We start from the raw sequence: 11,310 nt of genomic DNA on the forward strand, positions 1-11,310 counted from the left end.
TAAGTTTGTTTGATGTTTTTATTTTGCATTGGTTTGTTTTCGACCATTTGTTGGCCCTAATGACCTATCCTGTGTTGATGAACCGTGAAGCATTTAATAATAATAATTATATGAGGACGAGAACTAAAAGAGACAGCATCGATAAAAATAAAGTAGAAAGAGCTGCACCGACGTTTAAGTCCTGGAATGTTTTGCATTAAAATGCGCCTCAAGAAGCTTATTTAAGCTTTCATGTACAATATAATGACAACGGGTTCTTATTCTAAATGCTGAACGTATTAAGTACTTTGGTACGGCTTGGCGAGTGGGCAGAACCAATTGCCTCATTTCTCGCGTTGGCAAACGCTCTTCACTTTGGCAAAAATCGAGGTATTGCAAAGAAAGGCGAGCGCTAGGAAATTTTAAGGTTTAAGGAAATAGGATAGAAAATGTAAAATTCTCAAATGATGTATTGGATGCAGATGATTCATATTGACCACTTTCCAAATTACGCAGGGGTTTCCTCATTAGTTACTTCTTACAACATGCATTGGTGTGCTTTATTGGGTCTCGCGTAATATTAATAGCCGAGGTAATTTAAAAGGACAATTTCGTAAAATGCGTTTTTTTTTTTATAATTCTTGTAACAAGTTTCGTTATGATAATATAATAGCATACTCCTGATGAACACTTCAGTTCGCAACATTGACAAGAAACGATGTTTTCTTAGTGTTCTTAATCGAAAATAAAGAAATCCTTAACTATACAACCGTACGTAACTTCTAGGAATATGCGCAGATGTGTTTTACTTTTTGTAAACAATTATGTTTTTCCAGCCTAGGAGAGAAGGTAAATTCACGCTTTATTTACCAAACTTCTTTTGATAACAATATCGGCCATTTATTCCAATACATGTCATCTTCCAAACATGTCAAACATCGTTATATATGTGATATTTTACGTTCAAACTAACTGATATTGTAATATTTGTGGTACCCTTTTGCGATCTCTTTAGTTTAACATATTATGATATTTTTTTGATTTTTTTGTGTACAAAGCGACAAGAATGCGTTATGTGTAAAATCAGTCTCTCCGACATTGTGTTGCCGGGCGACCCCTTGATAATGTACATGTTAACTTCTCACAAGCCCGGGTATTGCACAATTTCGGTCATACATGTCGCTATATTTACATATATCAATGGCTTTCCCAAGAGATAAAACTGACAACACTGAATGCTGGCTTCGTGTCGTGTCATCATCAGTGTCCTAGATCTAGTTATGGTCCTTTAAAAATGTGCCTCTTTCTGTGTTAAGTGTATACGTGGAGTTCCAAGTGTGAAAACGTTTGATTGTAATTAACATTCAGAGAACTTCTAATACCAGAGGTTTTATGACACATACCGTGTACATCAATCAGAGCATTATCCTAGATCAGAAATAATTGCTGCGTTTGCAAGAAATAGACATGCACATTTCTACTACATCGTGCGAAGAATGACTATAAGAGCGTTAAGACATCAGTGTAGATGATACATCGCATACATGTTGTACAGCACATAATGGCGATTTGCATTTACCGATATTGATGCCATATTTGGTCGAATGTGCAAATAAGCTCTATGCGATTGTGTTGCAATTCTCATGATCAATTGGACTTTCTATTTTTGTCATATATGAGTGATGAGGCTATGACAATTCAACTTTTTCCTAAACGTCCTTACTTCATCTAAAGTCAAAGTGGCAAAATAATTGGAATCAATGCATAGATAATAAATTACACTGTGTCAAACCGAAAATCGGTGAATGGTATCCAAGCTATAGAGAAAGCCGCCGAGACGAAGTTGTCCTTGCCTGTCACCGGATTGGTCATTCCTACATAACCATTCTTATTAATTGAAAAGCGAAGACCAGCCTCAATGCATAAAATGTAACGAACCATTTACAGTGAAACATTTGCCTGACCTTCAGATAGCAAAATAACTTTTTATGATAATATAACAGATCTCAAATCAATTTTTAGAAAAAAATCAATATCTCTACAATTCTATACTATCTAAAAAATGCCGGTCTGTTCAAAAGATATAACTCATTCATAACCACTTTTACAACGTATTTAAGTTGACGTTTGTCTTTTTCGTTCGTTTGATGTTTTCCTTTAACATGTTTTGTCTACTTTTATTGGCCCTAATGACGTTAATAATATCAAAATAATAATAATCATCTAAGGTCATATTAAGTTAGTTGCCTAACGCTCTAGCCACGGTAAAACCATACAGGGTCTGAAAACAATAATAAGGACACCATGCACAATTTACATGTGTAAAACAACTGAAAATGTTAGATCTTACAAGAAGTTTTTAAAAACTTCGAATGTTATGGGTGTGTGGTTTAATAGGGTTTTACGCCCTGTTAACAGCTATGGTTATTTAAAGACGTGCATCCACCTGTGTAATGTATGCGTACTTGTGTATATGTGTGCTAGAGGCAAAGTATGTTGGTGTATTTGCTTCCTTGCGATCGGACTGATTTGATGGCGAGATTAGAGTTGTATCTCACTAAAATATCGGATTTGCCCGTTGTTAGTAAAATGTGACCAGCTGGAATACTGTGCTAGTTGCCTTCGGCTTGTTATTTCAGCGATATCACTATGAAAACGGCATTAGATCTGCGCTATCACAATGAGGAAATTACACCAACAAACCCTGTCTCCAGTACACATAAACACAGGGCACATGGAAGCACGCCCTTAAATGATCTGAACGGTGCATAGGACAACATTCCATACAAAACCAAACAAAACTTGCTGATTAATTTCTTTTAATCATTTATGATGCCAATTCGTTTTTTCCTATGAAAGGTTTAAAATCAGAGTATGCAGTTAATAACCTCCGGTTATGGGTTGCGGTCATAGGAGTGTATTGCTAAACGGAAATAGGAAGTACATTCCTAGTTGAAAATCCAATGTAGGGAGACAGTATCACAATTTCCGCATATTCTAATGTTCAATATTAAACTGATGAATATTGTATGTTTATTATTGACAGAACAGTGTGTTCTTTCAACATTAATGTATTTCAAAGCAATCGAGGTATTACATCAGTTGTTATTTAATCAATGAGTCACATGTGTCCATTTTTCTGAACTTCAGGAAACCGGCTACCTATTTCACTACTGTGAAGTTTTTCAAGAACGATAACTCTTGCATGCAATTACTATGTGTATATGGTTTTATTATAAAATGTCAATTTGTAATCGTTTATAGATAATTAATATACATTAATGCAATACCAATCTGTCAGTATCATTTTTATTGACATTATTTTGCAAAAAAAAAATTTCCTCAAAATTCACTCCTTTTTACCTAAACTTACATAAATTTTCATTTAAAATCCTTAAAATTCTGACAACCTATATTTCATTTGTGGCAGAAAATTTTCTTTGCTTCAAAGCAATAAAACTACAAAATTTGAAGAAATTCTACTGAGAAATGGCGACACAATCCTATTACCTTAAGTCGGCTTGCACTCATAACCTGTTATTCCGATATATACCTGGTATCCATATTAATATACTAATGTAAGCTGACAGAAGAGCAAAACCGTGTCAATATGAAATATGATGTTCTGTATCGGCATGTTCTTATTTTTTTTTTATCCTGAAACTGTGTAGCACCGAAAAGAAATCGAAATGGAATAGTTGCCTTTCTGATATTTTTGTTTTCAATTTTGTCCAAGCCAGATAAATTGCAATTGCTTTAGCTGAAATAATACAGACATTATTTGCATAGGGAGATGTATTGACAACAGAACACCTGCCGCTACTTTCGCTTCGACCTTAGAACGGCTTAGGTTTCAAAATACGTTATATAAACTTTTCGAAAACTTAAAAAAAAACATCGAATCTGTATTAAAACAACAACAACAACAACAACACAGTATGATAAAATAATTATATAAATATAAAAACGTGGGCATATTTAACAAATGTCCCAATCTTTAAGATGGCCAGATAACCTCAACTTTTCTTTGGAAAGCATAATGTCACGATCCTACCTGACAATATCAATTCACTAAATGGAAGTGGAAATAGCACGCCTTAAATGCTGTAAGGACCATAAATGCTATGTGATGTTCTGAACGTTGAAAAAATAATCTGGTCCATTTAAATCGCACAATTTTTCATCGTGGTTTATAATGATAAATTAGCAGATTTTAACAAATCAAAGGGGACAATAATGATTTATTACGTAAAGACAAATGTTTATATGAATTATGTTTTGCATAACCTTTGCGAAGTTTTGTATAAAATAATTAAATATTTTTTAATTAAAACAGTCGTGTTACATTTCTGCTTCGTTCAATCATTATACTAACTTCAAAATAATTGATTAGTGTTGCTGCATTTGTCTGGTATCATTTAACGTTCATTCTCTTATTATGTTTAAACAAAATGGATTGAAAATCTTCCAGATAATAATGAAACACTACGCTATCGTTGCCCGAGTGATGTATTTATAATTATTTATGGTATCATTTCAATCTGTAGTCATGCGAGATTTAAGATTGTTCATGGAAAGTGATTTTAAAGTAAATGTATATTGATGTTTTGATCAATACATATTTGGGCGTTTTAAGTACACTCAAGTCTTGTAACAACGGTGTAAGTGGATAAACATTCTATCAACTGCTGGGGTCATTTAAGGATGTTTTTGGCGAAATTATCATAGTTGTTGATATGTTTGGTTTGGTTACGTATTGTTTAACGTCCTATCAACAGCTTTAATCATTTAAGGACGGCATCCCCTGAGTGCAAGATGCATGCGTGTAATGTATGCTTGTGTGTTTTTGGGAGGCTGCGATATGTTTGTATTTGTCTCCTGGTGATAGCGCGGAACTGATGCCGAATTTATAGTGCTATAGTGCTAAATATAGCCGAAGACACCCAACAGGCGAACCAGTCGTCCCTCTCCTGAATTGCTGAGCGTTAAGCAGGAATAGAAACTACCATTTTTACAGACTCTGGTATGTCTCGGCAAGGGGACAGAACCCAAAGCCTTCCTCGCTCAACTAAAGGCCAAAAGTGAGGCATTGTCAAGGGAGACAATAGGAAGAATACAGGTTTTTGGAAAGAATAGAAAAGAGAAGATCCCAAATTTAGTCGCCGCTTAGGATCACGCAATCGGGGCAGCAGGTACAATTCTTACGCCCTGTTGATACGACGTAAAACAATACTAAACCAAACCAAACCAATCGTCAACAACAAAATATTGACACCATCATCTTGCAGCATTGTCAGCATTGTCATCAGCAACCGTGTATCAAACCATCAAAAACAATAACATATCTTCATCATCTTACACGACAATATATCATCATCACATTCTCATCAGATGAACGCAGGTAATCACATATTTTAATGACATATCCCAGTATTTACCCACCACTCCAGTACATACAAAAATATCGTTGACTGAAGACAACATCACCCATTGCTCACAACACAGATTTGCTCTCCGGCTGCCATGCAAGCTAATCTTCCAACTTAGCCAAGCCTGTCTTGCTTATTTCATTTTTTATTTCTTATTGTCTTATGACTACACTCTCCTTTCATCTTCATTAAGTTGTGTTTGCAATGTCTTTCATTAGTCTCTTAAGCTATGCTACTATAGAATTATATTCAGTTTAAAACCTCTATACAGTATTTCTGGAACTTGTTAAGCCGGCAGCAGGATATATAGCAGAACAGTTTACTTCCTCTGGTAATGTTGAGGTTTGGGTGCATTAACATTCAACTGGTTTGCTTAGGGATTAGACTCATTCTAGACATATATCACAAACAAAATACAATGTCTGGATTCAGTATGATGTTGCAGATTCCACAGATCCTATCAAAGAATATTACTGTACTTGCCCAACTGGTAGGCGAACTGTTGGAATGTGTGCACATACTGCTTGTATATTGTACTGTCTGGGAAATGTTTTCAAAGTAAACTTCATCAGAACTACCTTGAAAACGTGTGTCTTATTTTAAAAAGTCAGTTATTTGCTGATATTGGGTATTGTCTGCGATAGCCCAGTTGGTAGAGAGTCCAACTAGTATTTTGAAGGTCTTTGGTGTGAATCCCAGTCTAGCTAGTGCGTTGATCATTTATATATTGGCCTCCCCTCTTTTGATGTGGGACGATGGGTGATATATACAGAAGTATGTCAACAAAAGGCCCAGAGGGCGTGTATCGCTCTCCTGGATATGTTTAAAATAAATGGTATGAAGTAAAGATATAGCACTCCCTGGTAGGTGCTGTAAGTAGATATGAAATTTCAGAAAGATCCATCCAGTACTTGAGATATAGCGAGAATAAACTTCAAACAGAGCCCCATCCTTATGCCCCTTGGGCGGTCATACCAACCGTTTATACAAAATTGAGTCCCTTTGGCCCAAGGATGCTTCAGACTAAATAAGGATAAAATCCATTAATCCCGATGGTAGAAGAAGGATTTTAAAGGTTTTACCTCTATTTCCCGTATTGGGCCCGCCTCTCTATCTCCAGGGGGTTTAGACACACCATTTATACAAAATTAGTTTCCCTTTACCCAAGGATGTTTCATACCGAATTTGGACAAAATCCTTTCCCGGTTTTTAATTTAAAAGTTGATAGTGAGATTATCAAAATAAATTTTGATAAAATATTTTAATGAGACTCTGTGAAACTTTGAAAATGTGTTGTTTAAAATAACATACATTAGCAATTTTAACAGAAAAATTATGAAAATCTGGTCAGTTTTTGTTCACTGTCAACAACACTATCTTACGGACATATTCAAATTAGATATCATTTTAACTGCTAGCAAGTCTGTAATCAATATTAGCATTTTTTCATAGAATAAAATACATTAAAAAAATGTTATGGAGCTTCAAAAGGAAGTTATATGCAGTCATTTGACAAAATGCATGTCAGGCCTTGTGGGACAATTTTTGCATGATTTCGAATAAAACTTATTGTTTCTGTTCAGCCATGGTATGATTAAAATATTTGTAAAGTTTCATGAAAATGTGTTCGTGGGTAGGGTCTATGGAAATGTTAACATTAGCAAGAACCCCACCTTTGTGCTCCGATAAAGCTCCGGCGACCCGAATCGACTCGGTGTGACAGGCTCTTAAGCAAAAGAACTATTCCTCTGTTTAACTGGTTTCGCAACCGCTAAGGCCACATGAATATTGAGTTCACCGCATCAATGATGGGGTCACTCAAAGGTCTTTTTTAATTCTTATTTCACTGAAACGCGGTTACATTGAAACTGTAGGATGATTCGGTTGATTATATGCTAATAAAAATGACGGGACGTAAAATGGTATTGGAAGCATTCGTCTGCCCCACTTTGGTTTCCGCAAACTCCCTTCAATATCGATCGGTTTTATATGACTAGATTGGTTTGTACAAGGTTTGATTTTATTGGGTTTATCGTCCTATCAACAGCTAAGGTATTTAAAGGACGTGTTCTAATTATATTCATACAATTTCCAGAGATTAGGGACTGGACATTTATTACCGTGATCGGACCGTTACTGAAACTTACCAAAACAAAAACAAAACATGTCCTTCATAAAATAAAGAAATATTTGTATATATGTCCAATGCCTGCAGGTGTATTAAAAGAGGGAATATCCGATTACAAATTAGTCACCAATGAAAAGTCATCGCAACATAAGAGGAGTTACAAGTTTGCTCACATCTCTGTGTTAATTATTGAAAACATATGATCATCAAGAATCTAACACGTTTCATATCTAACATATATTTTACATGAACTTGAATTGATTTTGCAAGAAATGTTTATTTTGTGTGGTGACTAGTATGTATTAGTGTTAAAAAAGACAGTGGAAGTTGGAAAGAGAGTATAGATGAACATCTATTGCATGGCCATTTGTAAAAAGACTATTCTTCCTGTAAATATTCCTTTTAAGAAGGATTGTCCTGTGGTTGGATGGGGTATACATAGTATCGTGCTCATTTATATCAGTCTTATCCCAGGAATAAATATTTCCGTGTGACTATTAATAATACCGAGATGCCAACAAAGATTTTTTCGTTTGAATATGGGCATGTGTGCAATTAACTTCTGATGATGAATAACTGCTGCTAAGGGGATTCGATTAGAATCTTTGGTTCATAGTGCGGCAAGAAGTTGCTCGACTAAAAACCCCTCTCTTTGGGACCCCTTTGCAAACTTTGCCTCTCGGTCCGATCACCCGTGTTTACTGCCTCGTTTCAAAACCGTCACGTGATGTTATCGGCGCTAATTTTAGCGGGGCTTTCCCGTACAATTCGAGTAGTCAGACTGTTCATATGGGAAAGCAAGGGAAACACTTGCAATAGACTTCATTCAAAGCAAGACTTCTTTCTTTAAATCAATACATGTAAGTGCACGTCTAAAAAGAGGACTACATGTCCTGAAACGACTGAATGACGATGAAACCTCGCACTCTAAAACTCACAATGGTATCCGATATGAGTGTTACACGTATATTGTGATATTCCTGTAGCAGACTTGCATAGTTATCAACTTGTTTAGATTCTTGTTGTTTCAGGAAAACAAACACATAAAGCATCTTGCGATACATAGAGCGGGATACACCAGGCTTTAACCAGAATTCATTTTACTGCTCATTTCATTCGAGGCTAACCGATGCACCCACTTCGTATTACATTCCGACTGCAAGGCTTATGGTTCAAAATGGTATTTCGAATTCCTTTACTACGATATAATTTAAAATTAAAAACGATAGTCATTCTTTGTTAATAATTGTTTTGTTTTAGCTGAACTGACCAAACAGGGTTAAGTTATATAATAGCTCGTTGCAGAGAGCCGGGGGCCTAACATAGGGATATACAGTTAGATCTTCTGCATTCTAATTACCGTATAAAGGCGAAGGAATTTAAACATCTTGATACGGAACATTCTTTGGAAAGGAGAATGGACTTAACAACCGAAGGTTGTCCGCAGGGCTTGGACCCATAAAGGAAAATGAAGCAATGTCGCAAAGTTCTTCGTCTGCTAAAGTTTGTTTCGGGTTCGTTCCCATGATCGTTACAGTCGAGGTCAAATAAAGAGTGTGTCTTCTGTTGATGGAGCTACACAAAGCGAGCAATATCACTGAAATGTTAATACCGGGACAGGATCGCATGCCACTGCGCCCGGTCACGTAATGCTGACAACGTGGTAACCAGTCCTTATCTACATCACGTCAGCATCATATCGTCCAATCATTTTAGTAATTGTCTGGAACAATTTAGTGTCATTAGTGAAAAACTAGCTCCTGCTTACGGACGGATCAGCCGTCGGATGCAAAATCAGTACTGCTTTCTAATTAGTAGCCAGGACAATATATCTGTCAGGGCTAATATAAATTGCGAGGGATGGTTTGGTATATTGATTTAAGAGTCCTATTACTAAGGTCATTTAAGGACGTTGCAAACACGAGTGCAATGCAGCCATGTATGCTAGAGGGGGCATTTTAGTGTGTTCCTCCTCGAATAAAAGCAGATCCCCTGCATAATAGGGGATTAACATTTGTGCCCTTCACTTGGGGACCCAAAAGTAGCACATTTAAGATATTTTTATTGAACGTTTGCGTAAGGAAGTCCATGGGTTATTTCCGCAGTTCTGGATATATGGATTAGGTCTATAGGATTCATCGGTGATGCAAGCGGCAATAGAAAGGTTGGATGTCAAATTAGGTTTAACCAACAAACAAAACGGAAGAGGAAGCGAGTAAAAACAATTGAATGACCATATAAATAAGGTAGATAAAACTAAAACTGTTGCCTATAGACTAATTAATATCCCCACATTCCGGTTGCTTGTTGCACCTGGGGCTAAATAAACAAGTGAAAAAATAAATAAACTTCAGATGTCGTACCGACAGAGAGACAAAAAGACAAACACCGCTACTGTGACCTTTGACCCCATTACCTCGGAATTTCGTCACCCTATAGCTTGCACCAACGCTTCATAAACTCCAAGGTAAGTACATACGAAAAACCTACCATTTCTGCGATAATTAACCATCTAAGTAGCATCATGCATCCGTGACCTTTGCCGTCATGACCTTGAAAGTTTGTCACAATGCAGCTTGCATAATTGCCTACGATACCCCACCCCAAATAAATTTGGAATTACACAATTATCAAAAGTCTCGCACCACAATACGAAAGATATTTAACCGCCTTATTCTGATTTTAAACCTTCAATAGCTCATTTTATTAACACGAATCGGCAAAACAAGAATTCCACGGGAGTGGATTTTTTGTTTGTTTTTGTATTGTTTAACGGCCCATTAACAATGCGAGTCATTTAGGGCCAACAGCACTGAAAAAAAAGACATTCACGAAAATAAACAATAACTATTGGCAAAATAAATGGTCTGAAGAACTAAACAGCAAGTTATTTGAAATTCAACCAAATGTAGGTGTGCAACAACAAGAGGGTTCTTCTGGGAAAATTTGTTTATTGTGCCATACCTCCGGATAGGGTAAACAACTGAAAAATACAAATTACAAGACTGACTTTATATTACTGACCTAATGAGATACAGCCTATACAAATAATCAAAGATCTAGATGCTCTAATAAATGTAAATATAAGATTGATGTGTTCAGTACTCTCAGTACTTTGACGCTATTTCACTCGAAAATCAGCTTCGCTTAATTGCAACATGTTCACAAAATCCAGCCCTAGTTAGCGAATTCACAAAACAGTCTTGTACTTCAGAACACTAAACACTTACTCCGTGGCGACCAAAAGACTACAAAAGTCTCCCAAATGATGGAAATTGTCCGCGCAGATCGGAGCACATGAACATCCGGTTCAGGTAGTTACTATTGAATAAAACGGAAAACAATTTTCGGGACATGACACTTCCCTCCTGATTTTATAAATCACTAATGAACTAAAACATATAACACATATCAATGCAAATATAAGAATTTCTAGCCTACAAATGTCTCAAATATTTTACAATTGCAACCAAAAATTTATTGTCTAAGTACAATCAAGAGATCACATACATTGAATATGACAAATGTCTGAACATCTGGAATGTCTGAAGTCAACAACAAAGCATACTCCTTACGACAATAACGGAAGTAGTTCATGAACAGGCCTCACAAAGTTTGCGCGTTTCACTCCTTTGAAAGCAGGAACCTCTACTTCACGAACACACCCATCGGAAGCCGAAAATACTTTTGACACCGCTGCAATGGGCCATTCATTCCGATGGCAGTCATATTCCCTCGACAACACAATATCCCCTTCTTTCAGGTTGGGTTTTT

The sequence above is a fragment of the Mizuhopecten yessoensis genome, unplaced genomic scaffold, assembly GCF_002113885.1.
Source record: "Mizuhopecten yessoensis strain PY_sf001 unplaced genomic scaffold, ASM211388v2 scaffold7325, whole genome shotgun sequence".
Taxonomy (NCBI): Eukaryota; Metazoa; Mollusca; class Bivalvia; order Pectinida; family Pectinidae; genus Mizuhopecten; species Mizuhopecten yessoensis.